Consider the following 25,083-nt stretch of genomic DNA (forward strand, 5'->3'; position numbering starts at 1 on the left):
TCTGGGGTCAGGCCGAGGCAGATTTGCATATTGTTTTTCCCCTTCTGGGATGGCACAGTGGGCAAAAAGAATATGAAATGGATGCCGGCCAATGCAATTGCCAGCGGCCAGGATGACTTCAAAGCGTTTCTATCCATCCCACTGCAGTGTAGCAGAGTCGCCCTAAGCAGCAGGCGCATGCCCAGATGTGTGCCCCCAGCTTGCTGTGCCTCAAGTCCCAAGTTGCACTGGTTTAGCTGGCACAGAAGCATAAAAACGATTAAATGAAAGTTGCCCAGAAAATCTGCCAGTGGTTATGATTAAAAGCTTTTCATCTGCAACTCTTCACGGTTGTCAAGAATGCTATAACAGAAGGGTAAAATGCATATGCAAATGGGGTATTCCGGTCCGAAAAGGGACAGACACACCAGTACCACCTAGTGTCTAGATAGTGTAAGGCAGAGGCATGGGACTAGAGAGGGGACAGCAAGGCATGCAGCCGAACCAACCAGTGTATAGTCACTGGCAAACGTCCTGGAAGGATCAGACAGTTGTGTATTAGTGACACAGGTGGTCAGGATATGACATTTGGCAAGGATCCAAAAGTGTCGCCGTCCATTCCCCTGCTTTGCGTAAGGTCGCAATGGCAGTCACTGTGTAATTGTAAATTGGTTGCATAGCAGATGGAGGGGGGTGGTGGGCAGGGCTGAGAGATGTCCAAGAGAGTGTGGAGGGCGTGGAGGAAGAACAATGGAAAAAACAAAGCTTCCAGAGAATAGCGCTCTGCTGCAAACGCCCAACGTCATATGGTACGGATGGAGAGGGGCGGCGGCTGGCGTTATTGTCAATTTAAAATGATAAATGGATGCATGTAATTGAGGGCAGAGGCTGTGAAATAGAACTCAGAACGGATAGATTATTGACAGCACTTGGAAGAAAAAAAGACCCTTTGTCCGGAATGACGTATTACCATTAATAATGCAGGAATTAAGCCAGAACACCGGATCAATACTGGCGGATTAGTGTGCCAAGTCAGTCAGATCCCATGACATCTCTCTGTGGGGCTCACATTCAGGTCACGCCATCTGCCAGGGAGGGAACACAAATGATAAAGGGGAATAGCACGCGTCTTGCAGAAACCTAAAATAATCAAACGTCCTCGGTCGATGCACCTGTGTGCCCCAACTAGGCCCCAGGCCTACCGCCAGAGGCCTGCTCGCGCACCTCATGGGAGTAGGCAGGGAGAGGTTTTATTCGCAGGCTCATCTCCAGTAACTGCTTTAAAGGAGTGGCAGGGGATCTCTAGCAGTCACCCCGATTACCAGCAAAAGGAAACTTGGACCCCAACAAAATCCCTGCGCGCAAGAACGGAAGACACAACCATAGGGCACATTTTACTGTCTTTATTATCCCCAAAAAAAGGACAGGGGTCAGACTAGAACAACGTTTCATTCCCAGAGCTCTCGTCCTCCAAACGTGCGTTACCCTGTTTTAACCAGGGGTGATGTTGCAAAAACAGGCTAAGTTCCCCAAAACCTATCCGGGATGCGGATTGGTCAGTTTAGGGAAAATACATATACAGTATTTAGTAGGGATTGGTTTGATTATTGGATCGCCATATCTGATGGCTCCTCCTGGGCAGGGCTTTAAGTGGGGTAAAAAATCGAGGGGGGGGGCCTAATTTGGGGGCGTGACTTGTGGAATGGGCGTGGCCTTAAAAAAGAACACAAGGGGGCGTGGCTCAGGGCTGTTGCGTGAAGCATGGCTCCTTAGAAGTTCCTGGTGTGCTCCGGTTCTCGAGCGGAATAGTGCTGGCTCCTCCGTCCGATTTTGCGCAACATTGAAGATACGGCATGCCCAAGCAACAGGGCATGATTCGCTTGCAAAATCCAGGGACAGCTCATCATACCCTCGGTGGTAATTGCAGCAGGAACTCCCGACCTGGGGAGGCGTTCGCAAAGAAAATGGCGCCCGCAGCAATCCATCGCAGGAACTCTGCCACAGTAATGGAGGAGGAGCCCGCTGAGCAAAGCAATGCCTACTGCCCAGCCCGACTTGCCGGAGGGCAGCCGTGACAGCTCAGCTACATGCGCCCGAGACCCCTGGGAAGGTCCATCTATCTCCTACCTCCTCGCGCCGGGGCTGCCTGATGTCCTCTCTGCGGGCGCGGCCGTTGCCTCTCGCTATACAGCATACGCGCCTGCAGACAACTTCAAACTGGCCTGACTGGCAGGGGACTACCCGCAGCAACATCACCTCAGCTGCCCTGCCTCCATAGCGAAGACTTGCCCGACGCTTACCTCAGCACGTGGGAGCTGTCCAGCGTTCCTTCAAGCTGCACTGCCAGGGGTGCGGCGGCAGCCCGTCATTGAGCCATCTCCAGGTACAACGCTTATCTCGCTGCAGCTGTACACTGACTCCTCGCCCAGCCCAATACCCTGGACAACCCGCAGGTCCGGATCCCCCAGACGTTGCAACTCACAGGGGCTCCCTCCCCCGTGGGACGCACACACCTCCTTGCTCCCGAGATCCGCGAACGCCACCTCATAGTTTCTGGCGGGAGGAGGAGCAGAGTTTAGCACCCGGCGGCATAGCTGTTAGCCCAGAGTCCCGTGGGGCGCAGGACTTCCAGCAACAATTATAGAAGTCATAACACCTTCCGCCTGGGGACCCCAGTGAAATGGAGAGAGACATGCTCGCAGATAAGCTCTTTGTAGCTGCTCCCCAGGGCACCCCAGTGCTCAAGAACCTCATCTGCAGTGTGGGCCTGTGGGCCCCCCCTTCCGAAGGAACTCTGGACTCGCCAACATACCGCCGCACAATATTGCATCGGAAAGGGAACGGTCCAGATGCAGGAAGGTCCATCACACTCCTAATCATCTTCTCCCGCCAGGCCACAATGGCAAAAAGTGGCAAAACAACCAAGCAGGCGGACATAGCAGTGCTGATGGGTAGGCCTACCTTGGAAAAGCCGAAGAAGAGTGACATGCTAGGTGATCCATCATCCGGAAATGGCCCCAGCCCGTCAACTGTAGCCGCAGAACAGTCCGGCGCAAAATCAGACTTAGAAGCACTTCTTGAGGCACTAACTAAGGAGATCCAGAAGGGCACTGAAGAGGTCTCAAAGAAAATCGGCCTCCTTGACAAAAGAGTGGCTGTGATAGAATCACGCACTGCTGAGCTGGAAAATGAGTGGTGTGACCAGAAATTTGAGTGGGAGCATGGGCAGGATAGGATCACCGCCCTAGAAGCAAGGTTAAAAACTGCTGGAAGTGCAACTGGAGGACGCAGAAAACCAGTCGAGGCGCAATACCATCTGCCTTAGGGGCATCCCAATCACTGTCCTGGACCCAGACCTCGGGAGGTATGTGTCGGACCTCCTCAGATTCATCATAACTCTCCCAGACGATGCCCCACTCAAATTAGACCATGGGCCTCCTTACGACCCTGGCGGAAGACTATGGTGCTATTAGCACCGTGGCCCATGCCGGTAAGTTACCGACTCCGCCATGGAGAAAGGGAGAATTACCACCCCATTACAAGGTTGGCGGGGCGGTAATTCCCCCTTCCTCCATGGCCCTTCCCCATTCCCATTTTTGCCCCATAGGGCTCAATGGGAATGGGGAAGGCGCTAAGTACGGTGCCACAAATTGCGGCACCGTAATTAGCACCAAGGTCCCTTTGCGGGTACCTACTTTAACGGCTGGTCTACACCAGCCGCTAAGGTTGGGTCCTGCAAAGGGACCTCGTAATTAGGCGCTAATAGGTTAACGGCGCCGCAGCCTTTTACGGCGCCGTTAACCCATTAGCGCCTGAGTCGTAATGAGGCCCCATGTCCACAGAACAGTCCTGAGGCAGTCTATCTCCTCCCCACTGGACGTCCTGGCTAGGGTCCACTTCTTTAAAGTCAAGGAGGAGATCATGAAAGAAGCTAGACCGATGCAACAAATCAATTTTAGAGGATCAACCATTCTGTTCTACCAAGATCTAGCGAATGCCACCCTTCAGAAACAGAAGATGCTCTTAACGGAATGGCTGCGTGGAAAGGGTATCCCATACCACTGGGGATTCCCAACATCAGTGAAATTTACCTGGGAGGGCGCCCAGCAGCAAATCCACTCGCTGAGGCAGGCTGAACGTTTTTTTGGAATCCGCGGGGAAGGTGAAGCCTCTGAGGCCGAGGAGATCCCTCAGAGTTCCTCCAAGAAATGTCATGGACGCGGGTCAGCAGAAGACGCAGAGTCTGCGGCCCCACTCGGAAGGCCCCCCCAAGCCTGACTGATCACCCCAAGTGCTGTCTGCGCCCCAGAGGCTAAAGAATTACTTGCGGGATCTTTGGAAGCACACCCACGCATGTTGTTATCTTTACACTCTAAAGCCTCTAGGGATACCGTGGCCCAGGATGGGCGAAGGCAAGGGGTGGAGGGGGACAGCAGTTTGGGGGTAGCAGTGGAAATCCCCCCTTTAGAAAACACCAGTCATTGGATGCAACTCCCTCTCTACCTGCGTAAGCAAGGATGTCATTGTTCCGCTCGAGGCCGGGTTAGGCCCGGTTGTTCTTGATTGCTCGGTGCCAGAGCACCACCAGTTGCCCTGTTAGGTAGGATGCGTTCAGTCCTGCCATTTGGCAAGTAGGGGAGGGGTGGGGACAGGTGAAGGGAGGGGAATGGGTTAGACCGTAGAGTGGGGGTATAGGTTTTCCTCATCTCCTGCATTTAGCTAAAATAATCTCTAATGTATGTTCGCTTAGCTTCATACATGGATGCCTATGTACTGCATGTCTACGTGCACCTATGTTGTGATGTCAGTGCTGATGTCATTAACTTATCGATTTACAGTCAGTCGACCTGTTCAATTGATGACAACTCTACCTTTTCCATATCATCAATCGGATACGGTTTGAATGGCTGTCTGAGAGAGTACTGTTTCTCACATCTCCGATACATCGACAATGGTGATGAAGGGCCTAGGAGTGATGTGCATCTGTCATTGCTCTGCTTTCGGGCTGCGAGTCGGGTGGGGGGTCACGAGGGTCTCACTTGGACCTCTGTCCTCAATCCCCCCTCTGGTCGACGAGTCGACCACATCACCTAGATGACTCTTTCTGTTTATGTAAAATTTTTGGAGCCAAACCTTCGTCATTCCTCTGAGGTGTCCATGATACTTCGCATGGTCGTCCAAAGTCCAGGTTAGATAACTGCAGTCTCCACTATAGTTGCACCAGACCCATTTTCGCCAATAGTCACCTTTGTTGAAGGTAAGCTCAAACACGGTTCCTGACGGGAACAGTAGACACTGCATCAACTGTGATTTCAGTGCATTATCTGTCTTTGTTTATTCATCTACTTCGGTCTAGTAGTACTTTCATCCCTATGGGCTTTTTTGTGGTCTTCCTGCATTGTGATATTGCTACTCTTGAAGGTGAATAACACTAGTACCAATGCTGCTACTAGTACCTTCAGACTGTTGACCATCCATGATGGTATACATGCGAAAATGTACGACAATCAGCCATCGTCTTTCCCTATGGAGTTTGTCTCTGCTTCCATTTTAGCATGTAGTTCTGATAGTTGGGTAATGGCCTCTGTCAGGGTTCCATTCGCTTCATTGTGGGCAGGTATGAATGTACAGCAAGAAGGCCCGATCTTGGCACAAACGCCTCCTTCAATGGCCACGAACAGGTCCAGAACATATCGGTTCTGGAGGGCCATTAATCTGATGACATTGAAACCTTTCACTGTCGAATTTTTCTCCTGCATCAGCTACCAACACATAATCTGGAGCCATTCGGCATTCACATTTGCTTGAACTGCTGGAAAGATGGACGCAAAGAATATCTTGGTCCTGCTGAACAGCCTATGTTCTGGTGGTATTGCGTCTAATGCGTCTTCCATTTTTGATGAGGCATAGTAATGTCCCTTCACTCTGGTCAGCTCTACAGATCTCTTCTTCGTTTGATGAGCATCCATCTTGGGGAATCCGTCTACTTGTATGTCTTTCCGGGGCACTATTCTTGCTGGTGGTGTATTCAGCTGTACCAGAGAACATATCCATCCCAGGATAGGTGGAAACTGCATGTAAGCCTTCGATCTGCAGGGCCAGTAGTGGTCCATGAGGACTGCAGTACCAGCTTTCATGCCTGGTATGTTTGAGATTTGCTTGCATTCTTTATTCTCTCCAACCTTCACTGGACCATCATTCTGGAAACATTACAAAGCCCTCTCGAGTGGTAGAATTGGCATAGGACCTGCTTCCTTTGTTCCGTTGTGTCTGTCCTCCAGAAGTTTTCTAGCATTTCTTGAGTCTTGATGTAACTATCTTCATACAGGAACGTTTTCTGTGATATCCATCTTAATGTGGTCTGTCTCCCTTGAAATTGGCCTCGGGTGGTGCAGCGCGACAAATGCAAGAGGCTTTGTGTTCTGGTGGTGGTTGCTACGAATGTCCTGGATGTACTCATGGCATAGGGGATGAGAGAGCATACATAACAGCTCTCCTTCATGGTTTCTTTCCCTACCTTGGTCATGTGCTTGTACCACATATTATTAGAAATGTGGGCCAAATCAGTAAAGTATGAATTTAGCTGATCAAAGTCTACATCTGCACTGCGTTTAAGTCATTTTACCTCTGTGGCAGCACTTGTCATCTGCCCAGATATGGCTTCCGTAAAAGCAAGGATAGGCCTTGCATTAGTAGGGGCCAAGGTATGTGCATGCAAAATAAAATTCTTCATATTGCGAGGAGGGTAAAGAGGTAGAGACAGCAGAAGTCCCAAAACATCAATATAGCAGTTCGAATTACAGTTTGCATTTTTGTAGTACCGACTGTCTTCTTGCGTTGCTCCGATGATCTATAAAAAAATCACCCAAAAAGCCTAAAAAATGCATGATTACGGTTTTAGTGGATAAGGTTAAGCTCTTTGTCTAAAATACTGTGAGTCTGCTGCATAGAACAAACATTCCCAAACCACCCGTATTCTTGTATCACTGAGCAAGGCTATAATAGATGGGTCTCCGTAGGTCAACTGTAGGTATGAATGTGCCACATAAAGCAGGAAAGCATGAAAGAACAATTGAGGCAAGATCATCCATTCCGTTTCCGATTAAATTACAAATCGAATAAAGTACCCCTGAAAGGGTGGGTTCAGGTTTGGAATCATGTATTTGAAACAGTCCTTTACTTTTATGATGAATACCTAGTGTGAAGAAAAGATAGTGTGCCTAATCTAATTGTGCGCTTTGGCCTTCCCTAACTTTAGCCATAGAATGAGTAAATCTTGGTTGTGGTGCTTCCCCTTTGTCTGGTTCTTCTTCTTGCATCAAATCGTGTTCAATCTGGCGGAGTAGGTCTCACCTCGGCAGGACTTGACGTCTCCGATATAGTTCCAGGCTTTTTTTGCTGCTCAACTTAACTGCACGATCAGTGGCCTGATTGACAAGTTAGGGTCCTTCGAACCTTGGCTTGAATCAAGGGCCAATGAAATTACATACATGAACAGTGTCCCCTGGGTAAAGTAGAGGCAGCTTTAAAAGTTAGCCTCATCACGAGTTGGGCGGTATCCCAACTGTATCTGTGTTACCGCCCAACCCTCCGGTGGTATTACCGCTGCATCACAGGTTGGATGGTAACTGTAATTCCCCATTGGGTCCATGAATTTTCTGCGCAATTACAGCCGGTGCTATTAGCGTGTGGTAATTGCACCAAAAATCAGAATTTTTGCAGCACATTTACCCCCATCTTAGAGCTGGCGGTAAATGCTGCCAGCCAGAGATTGGGCAGACCCTTAAATGTGGTGGTAATAGTATTACTGCCGCATTTAAGGGTGTCGGCCCAACCTGTGATGAGGCCCCTTAACTCATTTCTGGGGTGTTGTCTTCCTCACTCTGCTTCGACCTCTCCCACCGGGATTGAAGCTGTAGAGAAATAAAAGAAGCACTAGCCATCACCGAAGCAATATAATCATGCATTTCATCTCCTAGGACAACAGCAGATCGGTGGGCGTCTGTCAGTGCTCTAGTAGGAGGACCAAATGGGAGTCGCATGAGTTGCCCGGGCACCACCTCATGGGATGTTAAGTGGTGGTCCGATCTAGGCTGGTTGCGTAATGTGAATAGGGCTAGAGGCAGGCAATGGAGCCACACCTTTTTTAACGCGGCATTCATTTTTCCTACTTTTTCTTTCAGCAGGCCATTGAGGCATTCACATATTCCATTTGCTTGCGGGTGATAAGCACAGAAGAACTTGTGCTTGATCCCCAGTAGAGCCGTGATATACTCAAAGGTCTCATTTACAAATTGAGGTCCATTGTCAGACCACAGGACCTCGCACACCCACCAACGTGGTAATACCTCTATAACAAGGAATTTTGCGGCTTTGGGAGCATCAGGGTGTGAATAGGGACCGGCTTCGATCCACTGGGAAAATGGGTATACAACTACTATCATGTAGCAGTACGCTTGGCATACTTGGATCATGTCAACATTGTCTATATGGGGGTGCTGAAAAGGCCCGATTGGGCGGGGTATTGCTCCTCACACTAAATGTAAAGTATGTCCCACATCAAATTTCTTACAAACAATAAAGTTTTCCATGACTGCAACTATAAGCTCCACCATATTCGGACAGAACCACTCTTCCCCAAAGTGTGTGGCAAGTATGTCCCTACTTAGATGAGTAGGATGATGCAATTGAGTGAGTGCAATCTGCAATAATGCTACTGGGATCACTACCTTGCCTGTGCTCTCCTGTCACCATAAGGTTTCTGTAGGGGATATTGAACCTCCCCTCTTCACCCAAAGCTCCTTTTCTTCTACCAGTGCTTTGCCTTGGAACTCCATTATTTGCGTGGCTGGTAATATACTATAGCCGTCCTTCAAGATCATATTCCGCACGCGGATACATGTTCGATGAAGTATCAAACTAATTTATTTCTGTAAAATATGCTGCGCGCTTCGCTTCCACGTCTGTGGTTTATTGCCATGGGAGACTAAGTCCTCCCCCTTCGTGTGTGCTTAGCACTTCATGACTGATATGACTATTGGGAGTTGTAGCACATCTTTGAGTATGCCCAATAGGGACACATGCTGCACTGGTGTGCTGTCATCAGTCCCCTGTCATGAAAGCAAGAAAACATGCAGAGGTTGACTAACCTGAATCAGATGGCAAATCTCTGGAGCTGAGAAAGATCCTCCTGAGAACTCTGCAACCCTCCATCTTATAAAAACAAGAACAAATTGAGGCAGAGATCCCAGGGAAACCCTCTGGGGAAGAAAACCCTGCGGACTGGATTTGAAGTCGTAGATCTCAGGACGGGTCTGTATCTCTGCTGTGTGGACAGGATCTCTCCTGAATGGATGGAACTGCCTCTGTTTGTCTGTCAATTAAAGGTAAAGGGTGAGAAACCCAGATGCGGTGAGAGTACGGCTAGAATGGAAGGAGATATACCTTTCAATGGTAACATGGAGATCTAATCCTGGAAGTATCCTTGGAACAGATAGGAAGTTCTTTGAGATGAAAGGTAAGATTAGAACTAATGCTAGGTTGAGGAATCAAAAGTTAATGTCCTTGGAAACCTACTTGGGGTTCTTGCTTAGAACTCCTGAAACTGATCAACAATACGGAGCAGTTACGTTCTTCTTGAAACACAACAGCAATATAGCATTGTGATTGGGGAACGTTCAGCGTTCCTGAAAAGAGATGGTAGAATATGAGGGCGATGACCCGTCTTGATAAGGGGACGCCCACGGGTGTTGTTTGGATTCTTATCGTGAATCTGTGACACGAAGTATGCGGCGGATGCTGCTGGTGGCGTTTCTGCAGACGCAGAAGGAAAAAGACTGTCAGAGAAGAGACACGTGCATGGGAGGCAACCGTGGGGAAGCTGGAGAGCGTCAGAGGTCCGGCTATGGAGGAAAAAGGAAAGTGGTAAGAAAACAAATAAATAAAAGTCTTTAAAGTATGTGCCCTGGATGCGAATTTACAAAGCGTCTATCTAAGGAGTAGTGACGGACTGTCACAGCATTTCCAGCAATTGAAATACCCTCCCGAGATCCAGAGAGGGCGGAGTCACAAGTCCTATCTCAGCAGCATGCGGCTGACACAAAAAATGGCGTCTCCCAGCCGCCATTTTAGAAAGGGTTACACCAAAGACACTGTGTACCTAACCCTGCCACGGCGCCACCATGACCAGTGCCTTTAGTGGGACATAACAGTATGCTCCCCCCCCCCACAGAGGTGGACATCCCGGTTTACTGGGATGCAGCCGATAGGAGTGCCGCACCAACCGGGGAGCGTGAACTGCAGAAGCAGGTTCCCACAACCGATTGGCCGGGGAATACCCCTTCCAGTACACCAAGAACTGGAGGCAGCCCCTGAAATAGCGAGAATCAGAGATACAGGAAACTTCAAAGTCAGGACCCGTCGGGGTGACCACAGGAGGAGGGTGAGTGGCAGAACCCCACTGGAAGCGATCAAAAACTGCCGGTTTGAGTTGGGAGAAATGAAAGGCCAGATGAATCCGGGACCATGAAGGGGAAAGCTGAAGGCGAACAGCCGCAGAACCCAATAACTGTAGAATCTGGAAAGTCCCAAAGTAAAGTGGAGACATTTTGGATGGTACCAGGCGACGAGGAAGAAAACGGTAGGCCAGCCAGACAGAGTCCCCAACAGCGAATGCGGGAGCCGGAGACCTCTGTTGGTTGGCATAACGGTTGGCGTGGTCCTGTTCTTCCTGCATTGCCAGGCGAGCCGACACATGACCACGGTGTATGTCTGCCAATAGTGCATCCACCTCTGGAAATTGTGTGGAAGTGGAGACTGCAGATAAAACATAGGAGGGATGGAAACCATAGGAACAGTGAAACGGGCTAGTCTTCAGGGCAGAATGAGGTGCGTTATTATAAGCAAACTCTGCCATGGGCAGAAGCTCTACCCAATCATCTTGAGCCACGAAAACAAAACAACGCAGATAGCCCTGCAGGGTTTGGTTCAGACGCTCTGTCTGCCTGTTGGTTTGGGGATGGAATCCCGAGCTTGAGGCTCTTTGTATGTCAAGAAGTGAGCATAGTTTTTGCCAAAATCGAGAGGTATATTGAGGGCCTTTATCGGATACGATAGTGTCGGCCAAGCCATGTCTTGAAAAGATGTCTCTAAGAAAGATCTGGGCCATCTGTGATGCAGTCAGTACACCAAGGAGAGAAGTGAAGTGAGCTGTTTTAGTAAAGTAGTCAATAGCCACCATTATGGCCGTACATTGTTCAGATGGAGAGAGATCCACAATAAAATCTGTAGATATCACTTGCCAGGGTCTCTTAGGGATGGGCATACGAGACAGCAGTCCTGGAGGAAAGGACCTGGGGGCCTTGGACTGAAGACAGGTTATGCAAGAAGTTACATAGTCATATACATCCTTTGTCAGTTAAGGCCGCCAAAAGTGTCTTTTTATGAGTGCCTTGGTAGTGGACACCCCTCTATGGCCGGCTGCCTGGGAGTCATGGCACATCTGCAAGGCTTCTCTCTGTAGATCAACGGATGGAATGAAAACTCGATGATCAAAGAAATAATAACCTTTTTCATAGGTTAACTGGTGGGTTTGTGACAGCTCCCTGTAGACGGCTAAATTGGCTTGCATAGATTGTCTAACCACCTGAAGAAAGACAGCCTTAGGGAATATTCTCTCGGGATGGAATCTGGCAGTTGGATGATCTTTACGAGATAAGGCGTCGGCCCGGAGGTTCAGGCATTCTGGTAGGAAGGTGAAACGTATCTTGTACGGGGAAAAGAAATGGGCCTAGCACGCCTGTCTACTATTGGGGGTCTGTGCGTATTGGAGGGCTTTCAAATTATGGTGGTCGGTTCGGACTTCAATGGGATGGAGTGAACCTAGGAGGAGGTGTCCCTATTCTTCAAACAACCTCTTGATGGCCAACAAGTCTTTTTCCAGTACGGGGTAGTTTACTTCAGAATCGTTGAAGGTTTTAGACATGTAAGTAACTGGGGCTTCTTCTCTGGTAGAGTCTTCTTGCAGGAGCACCGCCCCCAAGCCCTAATGGGAAACATCCGTTTCTAATATGAATCTTATTCTGGTCCGGAATCCTGAGGATGGGTGCTGAGGTGAATCTTCTCTTGAGTTCTTCAAAGGATGCCTGCACCTGGGGGTTCCACAGGAAAGGAACGTCTTTCTCGAGGAGTCGGTGATGGGTCAGATGATGTCAGAGAAGTGGGGAATGAATTTCCCATCGAAATTAGCGAAACCACCAAATCGCTGGATCTCTTTAATGGATGTAGGAGGAGGCCACTCAAGAACTGCGGAAACCTTTGCTGGATCCGTTGAGATTTCTTGTGCTGACAGGACGTACCCAAAGTAGGTAACACAGGAGCAGTAGAATTCACACTTTCCTGCCTTGCAGAAAAGATGGTTAGCTTGTAACCGTTGTAGGACCAGGCTGACATGACAGCAGTGTTATGTTTCATTAGAAGAAAACACTAAGATGTTGTCTAAGTAGCTCACTACAAAATGGAGAAGGAGATCCCCGAATAAGTGGTCCATAAAATGCTGACATACAGCGGGGGCATTGGACAGGCCGAACGGCATTACCCGATACTCGAAATGCCCATATGGAGTCCGAAAGGTGGTCTTCCACTTATCCCCAGGGACTATTCGAATCAGATGGTAGGCTCCTCGTAAATCAAGTTTAGTGTAGATGGTGGCACCAGTGACGGCTTCCAGGATATCAGGTATTAATGGAATGGGGTATCTGTCCAGTATAGTAATCTTATTTAGACCTCTATAGTGAATACAAGGTCTTAACTCATCCGTATTTTTCTTCGGGATAAAAAAAAGCGATGCCCCCGCTGGTGATGTGGATTCGGCAATTAGCCCATTCTGTAAATTAGTATGTAGATATTCCTTGAGAACCATCCTTTCCCTCTGAGAAAACATATACATTCGCCCAAAAGGGAAGGGATGGTCGGGGAGTAGTTCTATTCGACAGTCGTCTCTTCGATGGGGAGGAAGAGAAGAAAACTGAGGAAGAGTAAACACCTGGCCGTATTGGGTATACTGCTCGGGAATGCTGCTAAGATGGTTCAGAAGAGCAGAAGGCCCTGGAAGACCTCCAGAAGGGACTGTGTGAACCCCGAACGAACTATGTGAAAGGCAATGAGTGACACAATGTTCAGAACAAAGGAATAATGTGCCTGCTGCCCAGTTAATGAAAGGTTTATGGATCTGAAGCCAGGGTAACCCCAAGATGATGGGAAAATGAGTAGCTTTGATAAGGTCCAAACAGATAAATTCATCATGCGAGGGGTTTACATAAGTGAGCAGTATGGTTTATTCCTTGATGGGGCCAGAAACCAGAGGACTGCCATCAAGCCCCTGCACGAGTACGGATATGGTCTTGAGTACCCGTCCAGTGCTCTTGCTCCTAGCCCACTGATCGTTTGATGAAATTACCTGCTGCACCGCAATCTATGAGGGCAGGGACGTTCTGAACTTCCTGATATTGTACTACGAGTCTTAGAAGGATTACCACCATAGCAGATTCCGTGATTCCAGTTTTTTGCAATAATAAGGGCGATTGTGAGATGCCCAACTGCAACTCCCGTGTCACGGTTCCCCTTATGACAGGACTCAGGAGTTTCCTGTTCTCGTGGATTAATTTCATCTAGGAGATGCCACCGGACATTCTCTCACCAGGTGAGTGGAGTCACCACAATACATACATAACCCAGTGATCAATGCTTTAGGCAGAGACATCTGCCTTTCAGACCGGGTACACTGCGATCTCCCTTTAAGACGTTCCTGGTAATGTTCTTGGAGCCGGTAATCCACCTGTAGGGTCACGGTGATCATGTCTGCTAGATTTGCAGGTCGGGGAATTCTGGACACCTTGTGCTTCAGGTCTTCGTTTAGGCCTCGTCTGAATAGGGTGAGCAATGAAATGTCTGGCCAAGCCGTTTTGGCTGACAGTTGTTTAAACTTAGTGACATAAGTCGAAAGGTCTTGAATGCCTTGTCGGAGGTCTAACAGCTTTTCCTGGGATGAAATAGTGATTTCTTGTCGGCTGAACATGGACCTTAAACTATTGACAAATGCTGGATAGAAATCTAGGATGGGGTTACCGGTCGTTATCAATGGTGTGGCCCATGCCAATGCTTGCTTACCTGGTGAGGTGAGAAACAAGGACTGCTACCTTATCCTTGTCTGTAGGGAAAAAAATGAGGTTTGAACGTAAACTGTACCCTGCAACAGTCCAAAAACTCATTCAATTTATGGGAGCTTCAGTCATACTTTACACTGGTTATTGTGGAAGGGGGTATTTCGGGGTTCAAAGACACCCGGGCTACTTGTTGGCGGTGATATGCATTTCCTTGTTTTAGCCCTTGTACCTCTTGATTCAGCGATTGCATAGCATCCATAAGCTGCTGCATCTGATCCATGGACTCTGCTTTCTAGGCGTTGCTATCTGTCATGAAAGCAAGAAAACATGCAGAGGTTGACTAAACTTGCGCAGTAGGGACCATAGCCGGCCCATAGGACTGGGGGTTTCAAAACAGCACTTTAAGATGAGTAGCAGCACCCGTGAAATGGATGGGGATACAGATTCATACTCTCGCATCAAATCAATAATGACAACTCAATAGTTTAGCAAAGGGAGTCCGTTTAAGTACAAAAAACGGGGAGTTCATGAATAGCAGCAATCGCTCGATCTTCCTTCTCTCTTCAACTCCAATTAATTTAAGAAGAAACAGAACATTTATATCGAAAACTCGTCACCTCTGACGTGTAACTCTTAAAATTTAGCATGCAACTTGATTGGTTTTATGAAGGAAACTTTAATATAAGTATTATATCTGTATATGGTAACGGGGAAAGGGGATTGGATAAACAGTGTCAGGTGGGGCATCTAAGCCCTTCTTTCAAATTGGCTACTGTAGACGTCACTAAAAGTACAACGTCTCATTGGTTCTACTAGCTATAGGACCCTAGATTACATGGTCCACTATGATTGGGTTGGCATCAACCCCACTCATACTTTTCCATTTGCTTAGCAGGAGCTTCCCTCCAATTATTGTTACAATCAATCATCACTTCAGTGGTCACATGTCAATTATTTCTTTATGGTTGGCCTCGAGTCTGCTTCTTGGCCTGGGAAAGTTAAGGCGTCTGTGCATGGCAAAGGTCCATGCGTAGGTGTGAAAGTTTCATCCCTTCTTGCTCGTCTGGTCACGTGATTTCGACACTGTGAAATCGGCCTTTCTTTCATGCGATTTTGTGTATTTGATTTAATTCTGCCAGTCTGCCATCTGTGGCTTATCTTGACCTTTCTGAACAGGATACTCTGTTCTTCTTCTCATTAATTGTATCCACAGTTGGTCTATTTCAGACGATACAACCGTGGCTTCTTGCCATGGTTATCTTCGTCTGAGATTCTCTCCGTCTTTAATTCTCGATTTGTTTGCTGCAAAGCTCTCCTCTTGAGACCTTTAGTAACCTTTGGTTGATTCTGCTCTTGTGCATAGTGGAAGTATACTAATATAAAGTGCTCCTTTGTGGTAGATATGAATAGGTGGCACTTGCCGCAATCTATCTTACTACTAAGCATAAGCAAGCCTCACGATTTCTGTGCTTCCTACGGTTACTTTGCATATGTACACGTTTAAACTAACTGAATATCTTCATCGCGCATATGGCATAGTTTCTGACATCTTGACATCAATTATTTCAGTTTAGGCTCAGGATGTCACTTATCCATGGTGTTTCGTCTCTTTTCATCATTCACAAGTCGTCATATCTTCTATGTGTGAGTCAGTTTGGGTTCTTATGACGTCACCATTTGTCTTAAGTATCTTTTTAGCTTCTTTAGGTATTGTCTTCTGACAATCGTCATTCTGTCTCATGTGTCGATATGGTTTTCTCAATGGGTACCTTACTGTCCAGGTTTTCTTAGGTGTCAGTACTTCAACAGGTGCTGTTCTTCTGATAGGTACTGGACAGAGCCCACCTGCTGCTCTCTGCTGGTTTACTTGCTCATCATACATCACATATTTTGGCGTGAATGTTCCTGGTACTTCAAAATGGGTGGTAGGACTGCGAATCATGCTTGGTACCTCCTCTACAACCTGAATCAGATGGCAAATCTCTGAAGCTGAGAAGGATCCCCCTGAGAACTCTGTAATCCTCTGTCATATAAAAACAAGAACAAATTGAGGCAAAGACACCAGTGAAACCCTCTGGAGAAGAAAACCCTGCACACTGGATTTGAGGTCGTAGATCTCAGGACGAGTCTGTATCTCTGCTGTCTGGACAGGAACTCCCCTGAATGGATAGAACTGCCTCTGTGTGTCTGTCAATGAAAGGAAAAGGGTGAGAAACCCAGATGCGGTGAGAGTACGGCTAGAATGGAAGGAGAAATACCTTTCAATGGTAACACAGAGATCTAATCCTGGAAGTGTCCTTGGAACAGATAGTAAGCTCTGTGAGATGAAGGTAAGATTAGAACTAATGCTAGATTGAAGAATCAAAAGGTAATGTCCCTGGAAACCTACTTGTGGTTCTTGCTGAGAACTCCTGAAACTGATGAACAATACAGAGCAGTTACGTTCTTCTTGAAACACGTAACAGAGCGATATGGCGTTGTGATTGGGGAACATTCAGCGTTCCTGAAAAGAGATGGTAGAATATGTGGGCGATGACCCATCTTGATAAGCGAATGCCCGCTGGGGTTGTTTGGATACTTACCGTGAATCTGTGACATGGAAGGTAAGTATGCAGCACCTGCTGCTGATGGCGTTTCTGAAGACTCAGAAGGAAAAAGACTGTAAGAGAAGAGACACGCGCATGGGAGACAACCCTGGGGAAGCTGAAGAGCGTCAGAGGTCCAGCTATGGAGGAAAAAGGAAAGTGGTAAGAAAACAAATGAATGAAAGTCTTTAGAGTATGTGCCCTGGATGCGTACTCACGAAGCGTCTATCTGAGGAGTAGCAACGCACTGTGGCAGCATTTCCAGCAATTGAAATACCCTCCCGCGATCCAGAGAGGGCGGAGTCACAACTCCGAACTCGGCAGCATGCGGCTGACAAAGAAAACGGCATCTCGCCATCTTGGGAAGGGTTACCGAAGACACTGTATACCTAACCCTGCCATGGCGTCACCATGACCAGCGCCTATAGTGGGACGTAACACCCCCCCTCTGCCATCGTGACAGTCCAGTGTGTACTGTAGAAGTCAGGTAGGCCGAATCAGAATACAATGACTTCCTGGTCCTTGCACTCTTCTATTGCCATTAGGAGAGCCACTAATTCTGCTGCTTGCGCTGAAAAATGTGAAGGAAATCTCATGATTGCTACTGTTTCATTCATCCCGTCTGATTTCATTTTCACCACTGCCGTCCCAGTATGTCTTTCCCCGTTGCCTGGTCTATCATCGAAGACCCGTCAATATAAAGTACTTCTCCCTCCTCAAGAGTATTCTCTCCCACTTTGGGAATGTCGTCATACTGTTCCATGTATGTAGTACAGTTGTGCACATAGTCTCCCTCTTCCACTGGTTCAACTAGGAATGTCGCTGGGTTTACAATTCTGCATTTTACTACTTTTATCATTGGATTTGCGATAATTACCTCATATCCAGATGCTCTCTGGGTAGACAACATGCTTTTGGGTTTTTCAAGGATCGCAAAGAGGGCATGTTCCACGTGAAGTGTGGTGCTGCACCCCATTGTGATACTCACTGGCTTTTCTACTGTGAATGCAGAAGCAGCCAAAGCTTGTTCACATGGGTAATGTCCTCTCATCACTGGGTCTAGACATCCACCATAGTAAACCATTGGCTTGTATCCTCAGGTTGTCTTTTGCGTGAGTACTACAGTCATCACTACCCCATTTTAATCCTTCATAACCATTTCAAAATTAGAATAATTGTTCTACTCCCTGTATATGTATGCTTTTCTTCATCTGGGTTCCAATTCTTTACCTTTTGATCCTCGGATGGTTCCTGGGCTCTACCCTCACTGGGTTCTTCAATCAATATCATATTTTGGGGCTTTAAGGGTGAGCGAACTAATAGCGTCGAGCACGAAAGCCAGCGATGGTTTGGGGATATTGGATTCAAGGGTAAGAGCGGATAGCGTCACCATTGAAGTTCAGACATCCAAAACAGGATACAAAAGGGAAATAAATACTGTATAAAGGATGTGAACAACTACCCAGGTGCACCACCAAGCAATACAACGGCCAACGCCCACTAGTGGGGGTTGTTTCCTAATCCATAGGGATGCCTCCGCCTTAACTCAATTCCAATTTAAAGCAGTCCTCATGAAAGCCATAGGTAAGGCGGGGTGGGACAATAAGGCATATGGCACCCATTCATTTAGAATAAGTGCGGCGACAACAGCCTGGCAAGGGGGGCTGAAGGCACAACAAGTAAAAGCAATAGGGGGATGGAAATCAGACTGTTACAGAAGGTAAATAAGGCTGGAGCTAATATGAATTTTTCTTCAGGAACAGACTGCAATGCCCCCCTCAAATCGGCATGGATAAGAAGACATTCTTTTGTTTTCAGAACTGGGAGATGGTCGGAGGAAACAAAAGAAAGAACAGCTATATCAGTGGACCTGGGCTAGAACTCATGATCTGATTGGTACTTTTAAATCTTATTCTGAATATGCAATTTTTAGGAACAAACAGAAGCCTTACCTTCCCTATATTATTTTGTTCCCTTGCCCCCAGTTGAGGAGAACGTATATGCGATTCAGATTGAATTTGTTTTCAACTAAACAAAGGATGAGGTACTGGAAGGCTAGATCAGGGACTGACGATTTTGTCACAAAGAGCTTGAAACCTTGAAGCACCTGACAGTGTGTTGTACATACTTTGATTCTGCAAGGAAACGCCATCTAACATATTATCTTAACTATGACACATTGCCTGCATTGGAAACAATATGTATGCAATGTATGTGGGGTTTCCCAAAAATCTTTACTTATAGCACTGGGGCCTCTCTTAAAGACCATTGAAACCAATCTTTGAACATCATTTAATGATGAAATGTCTAATTAAGTAGGCAATCTTTTGTGTATTTGCTTACATCCATTCGATCTTATAATGGCATGTCATTTGTTATCTCATACCACAACGTTCTATTTTTGTGTGCAGGAAATCGTATTGTCTTCCTCAAATTGGGTTCTTGGTTAAATGTACTGTATTCACTTTTGGAGTAGGGATTGATGAATTGTGCACTCAATTGGAATATTCTTGGATTACCTTTTGCTTTAAATCTTTGTAAAAGATACCTTCCTACAGGTTATATATTCCAAATTAATTGAAGATCAATTAAGCACTTTAATCATAATTATCCTTTGCACTGTACACTGTAATTATGGCAAGAGCAAATATGCTCATAGTTATTGAGGGTTTAGATGTGACAGAAAGTCTACTGGAAAGTTTTACGTGATTTCAAGTTCAACATTATTTTTATTTTTTTAATTTGTTAAACATTTTATAATTGAAGAATGAGTTGTAATGTAAGTGCATTCATTTTTTCATTTGTATTCACTTACATTGTTTTACGATGATTTTAAATTTGTTGTAAAGGTGCTTGCACCAAAAACGAGTAATAATTTTTAAAAAAACAGCTTTTCAAAACACCATCACGTCATGGTGGGGGTAGAGGGGTCTGAATTGGTCAGACATTCACGACAGGCTAGCTGACCTGGTGGCATTTAGGGAACCCCCGGAATTCCTAATCATACATCTGGGGGCCAATGATTTGGTGACAATGGGGAGAAAACAGTTATTGGCAGATCCATGTTCCCCCCGTAGAAGGTTTAGCCCACAACTGGAAAGAAGCAGAAATGTTTTACTCAGCAATGCTGCCCAGAAAAATATGGTTGGGGGCAAACTCGTATAAACCCATTGATATAGCAAGAAAGAAATTGAACAGACGGGTACAGAAATTCTGCACAAGCAGAGGGATCCATTTCATTAGACATAGCGCGATATCTCTTGCTAACCCAGAGCTTTTCCATAAAGACGGGACCCATCCATCTGAAAAAGGGATGGAACGTTTCTACTGAGAAATAATAGACAACCTGGCAGAAAAAGGATGTTGGTAGCAACTTTTTGGGGGAACCTGGAAGGCTGGTAACCCATCCAGGTGTGGCGGCACGGGCCAGGGGGCACAACACTGGACCTTGTGCCCAAAAGTGTAGATTATGTATTATGATGATGATTATGATGGTTGTGTATGCTTACGTGATGTGCAATAAAATTCACAGCCTTTTATTGCCAAAAACTTACACAATGGGTCAGTGGTCCTTGGGTGGGCGGGGGGGCAAGTGGGGGATGGTCTCCAGGGAAATACAAATTGAGGGGGACTGTCTCTAAACTTTTGGCTCTGAAGGGTATATCCAACGCTGCGGAGGGGGCACTCCACAGCTAAAAAGCGTGGGCCAGTAACCTGGGGGCCAATAAGGACAGGAGGGGAGAGGAGGAAAAGGCTTGCTGCAAGGTCAGCAGCCCGGGGCACAAGGGAAGCCCAACATCTCTCCCCCCCTTTCATCCCAGATACATGGAACCAGGCAGAATGAGGGAAAAAACAGGGTTCCACAGCACAATAGCAGGTACCAAGCACCAAAGATCACGGAGGCAGGAAGGGTACAGGTAAGGAACAAAGAGCACTGCAAGGTGCTAACTGCCATCGGCTCCAGCCAGCCGGGGGAGTGGCAAAGGCCCCCACAAACAGACATAGTCCAGGGCTATTCTTCAGCAATATAAGGTGCTGCTCGTGCAGCAGAGAACCGCAATTCATTTTGTACTCTGCACGGAGCACCAAACAAGTAATCTGTGCACGCAGAATACTTTTTTCTTGTTTCCCAGAACCCACCCAAGAAAAAAGTGAAGAAAGAGAGAAGAGAAGAGACACAGGGCAACGAATGGGGCCCACGTCGTCGTGAGAAGAGGAAGACGGCACGGGCCAGGGGGCACAACCCTGGACGTTGTGCCCAAAAGTGTACATTATGTATTATTACGATGATTATGACGATTGTGTATTCTTACGTGATGTGCAATAAAACCACAGCCTTTTATTGCCAACACTTACACAATGGGCCTCATTCCGAGTAGGGTGGTAAGGGATACCGGGCACCGTTAAGGAGACCGGTGCCAGTAATCCCTTACCGCCCTACTACGAGGTCCCTTAGCGGGTCCCTCCTTCAACGCCTGGTTACCAGGTGTTATGGACGGGACCCGCTAAGGGACTTCAGAGCTAATAACGGTACCGCAAATTGCGGTACCGTTATTAGCTACTTCCCCATTCCCATTGAGCCCTATGTGGGCTCAAATGGGAATGGGGAATGGATTTTTCAATGGGGACTTACCGGTCCCGCAAAGGTCGGACTACACCAGTAAGTCCCCATTGAACCAGGTCTGAGTCGGTACCAGTATGGGAGGTAGTCATGGCGCAAATAGCGCCATGACTACCACCATACTTGGAATGAGGCCCAATGTGTCAGTAGTCCTTGGGAGGGGGGTGGGGGGAGCAAGTGGAGGATTGTCTCCAGGGAAATATAAAGGGAGAGGACAGTCTAACCTCTTGGCTCCACAGGTTATGGGTCTCGGGCAATATGTACTAATGGTTTGTGCCACAGGGAGGGGTCATGCGTGGGCTGTGCTGCTATGAACAGAATTGGATGTTCAGTGAACACGAATGCGCTTCATCCGCAACAAAGGCGAGCGGACACGCCCGGAAGGAGCCTTGCCTCGGGCGTGATAACTGGTTCGTAAGAAGGACACCTGGGGGACGACAGCAGGTAACCTGAAAATGCACGTAATTCATATTCCAGACTCCTAGTGCCTTGCTTTATCGTCAGATAGTAAAGACCAGCTCTGCGAGGCAGTGCGAGCAGCATGCAGATATCAGAGCAGAACACGCCCCTCCAGACAGACCGCAGAAATGCTAATTTCTAAGAAACAAAAGGCGACGCCTCGTCGAAAGCAGCCTCCATCACTAGAAACAACTGCCCGGGGATGCGTAATGCTGCTGGGAGCGTTGTCTGGCTGCAATGCGCCACTTGCGGCAGGGCGCGGCATCTGCGCTGGGCGAGAGGGGGGCGGGCGCCCCGTCCATTGTTGGTGCGTCCCGGGGGCCTGTGCAGAGGCTGGAATCTGGGATGCGGCCACGGGCGCGTCACCAGTGCTGAATGCGGAGCTGAGATCATCGCATCCAAATGCAAATCGTTCACTTCCCGATTTATCTATAATGTTAATTGCAGTAATAAAAAAAACACGAAAAAACGTGCATGGGTGGAGGAAAAGTCACAAATTAAAAACGGAGAATGTTTAAAGTATCCCCAACATATAAATGAATGTAACATGGGAGAGGGCGGCAGGCGAGACTCGGGTCCAAACGAGGCCCTGGAAATAATTTAAGTGGCCTCATGCTAGATATTTTCAGCAAGCTCAACCCCTTTTCTATGAGAACATTTGCAAATAAAATAGGTTACCACACAAAAGAGGCGCGGGGTGCAGAGGCCTAACAGTTCCCTATAGGCCAGTCCACCCATTATAATGGAGATATGGCCGGGGATTAATAGCCACTGATTATCACAAGATTTCCAGCCAGCAGGGAGCTGAAACATCAAATGCTCACCGAAAAGCTATAAATCCTTCTTTGTCATCAAGTGGCTGATGTAGAGGAACCAGTCTTAAAAGACAACGAGGTGATGACACTTCTGCGTACCCTGAGGGAAGTGACATCCAGAAGGGCTCCAGAAAATGCAGCTTGTAAGTAGAGCGCTGCAACGTGCACATGTTAAGCCCCAGAATGAGATATAGAAGGGAATACATTGCTGTGTTACAGGTCTGACTGGCAACATGGGGGCAGTTGCTGGGGGACGCCCTGAGGCTTGGCACCCTTGTCAATTGAAAAAGCTGAAAGGCCCTGACGCCGCCCGACACCACTCCTGTGTGTACAGCTTCATAAGTGTGCAAGTCTGTGTACCAGGAGTGGAAATGGTTGTGTTCCATTTTCAGTGTGATGTCACTTTCATGAAGAGGGGTCGAACATACAAATGCAACCATGTCCACACCCATGTGTGCACATGAAGACAATGAAACATGGCAACAGAAGAACACACACAAGCACACAACAGAGACTGCCGTCAACGTAGGCCGATCGACTATGAACTGCTTATCAGGGGAGTGTGGCAGATTGCCACCTGCAAGGGTGTGAAAGCCATGGCTTTTCTAATTTTCAATAAATACAATGTTAATGGTAATTCTGTTTTTTGAAAGGGAGGCCTGCTAATCAGGCCCCCTTTCACAAATGCACCATGCCAAACATGTAGCTCACATGTCCCTTTGCTGAACCAGTCACTTGATTGATGACATCAAGGACAAAAATAAAGCAGCTATCCTACTCCTTCTAGACCTCTCAGCAGCCTTCGACCTGGTTGACCACCAAATACTCTGCAACCACCTATCATCTGCTGCCCACTTCTCCCCCTCTGCTGTCATGTGGATACAATCCTTCTTAGCCAACAGGACCATGAGAGTCTTCTCATCTATGGCTGGCGCAGACCCCATCCCCATTACCTGCGGGGCCCACAAGGATCTTGTGTCTCCCCCACCCTCTATAACATCTTTACAAAGCCTCTCTTTGATAAACTGGACCATTGGGTGTCACCTACACCAACTACGCAGATGACACCCAGATACTCCTCACCATCACTGGCAACTACAACGACGACGCCACTAGGATCAACGAAAACTTCTCTATCATTCAGGCATGGATGGCCACACACGGCCTCTGCCTGAATGATGAGAAGACTGAGCTCCTCCTAGTCGGATCTACCAATAACCTACTTATACTAGTCCTGACTACTCCAAGTTCATCATCAATGGTAACATCACCCCAGTTGTTAAAAACGTGAAAACATTAGGTTTCTACCTCGATGCAAACACCAACCTCTCTAAACAAGTCAACATGACCGCCTCAGCCACCGCCTAAACTGGGAAACTAATTAGGGCCTGCAGACCCTTCCTATTCACAAATAGTTGCCTTACACTGGCCAGGGCCCTCATACAATCGAAGCTTGATTACTGCAATAGCCTCTACCTAGGAGCCAACCAAGTCATAATTAATAAACTTCAGGTTCTCCAAAACAACACGCTGCGAGCAACACTTAACATCCCTAGGCGAGAGCACATCTCCCACATAAGGATTACCTGCAAAGGGCTAGCCATTCAACAAAAAATTGATTTAAAAACCCTCTGCCTCACCTACAAAGCCCCAAACCACCTAGCCCCCCCTATCTCACTAACAAACTCACTTTGAAGCAGAGCACCAGAATTACTAGATCGTCCAACACTCTCTGCCTCAACGTGCCCAGGTATACCTCTAAAAGAGCCGGTGGCTCAAGTTTCACGGTCCTTGCCCCTCAACTTTGGAACACCCTGCCGTTGAACATCAGATCGACCAAATCCTTCCAACAGTTCAGGAAACTAGTCATTAGTTGGCAACTGGATAAAACCATTCCCAAGACAGACTAAGCACAGCACCAACTGTATATACTGTACATACCATATAGTTTGCTTTAAATATCACTGTTTGTATATGTTGTATATTGTATATTACCCCATTTGTTGTTAACTGCATAACCTGTATATATTGTACTTCTGTAACCTGCCACTGTAAGCGCCCTTTTAATCCTGGGTCCGGAGCGCTATATAAAATAAACAAACAAACAGACAAACTTGACATCTACAGACCCAGCTCTGTGGTAGCAGAGCCTGTTTAAAGGTCACATATGCATCCCCGACAGCTGCTGGGACACAAAACCCGTGCAGCCAGGATTGCACCTCTGATCTAAATTATATAATTGTATGCCTTAGTCAGTAAGGTGGCGCTTAAATCTTTAAATATTGGCCATGCCTGGCTGTGGCAGGGTGGCTGTTAAGGACACACAATTATATAGCCACAGCAATTTGATACCACATCAGTGTCAGCTCTTTGAGCAAAGCCCAACTAGGACAGGAATGATGTATATTGTTGTCTAGACTGAGTGTCTCCACAGCTGCCATGTGTAACAATAGCCAGAATGC

General features: G+C 47.3%; 1 long non-coding RNA gene across 1 annotated transcript in view; it reads left to right on the top strand.

The window, feature by feature from the left end:
- Nucleotides 1-21,576: 21,576 nt before the first annotated feature.
- The window catches only part of LOC138582489 (uncharacterized), a 207,780-nt gene continuing 204,273 nt past the window's right edge, over nucleotides 21,577-25,083 (top strand). Inside the window, exon 1 of the long non-coding RNA XR_011305031.1 lies at nucleotides 21,577-21,791. This is a non-coding gene — a long non-coding RNA (uncharacterized lncRNA). The remainder of the gene's footprint in view (nucleotides 21,792-25,083) is intronic.

Source organism: Ambystoma mexicanum, chromosome 3q (genome assembly GCF_040938575.1).
Source record: "Ambystoma mexicanum isolate Mex_15411 chromosome 3q, UKY_AmexF1_1, whole genome shotgun sequence".
In the NCBI taxonomy this organism is placed as follows: domain Eukaryota; kingdom Metazoa; phylum Chordata; class Amphibia; order Caudata; family Ambystomatidae; genus Ambystoma; species Ambystoma mexicanum.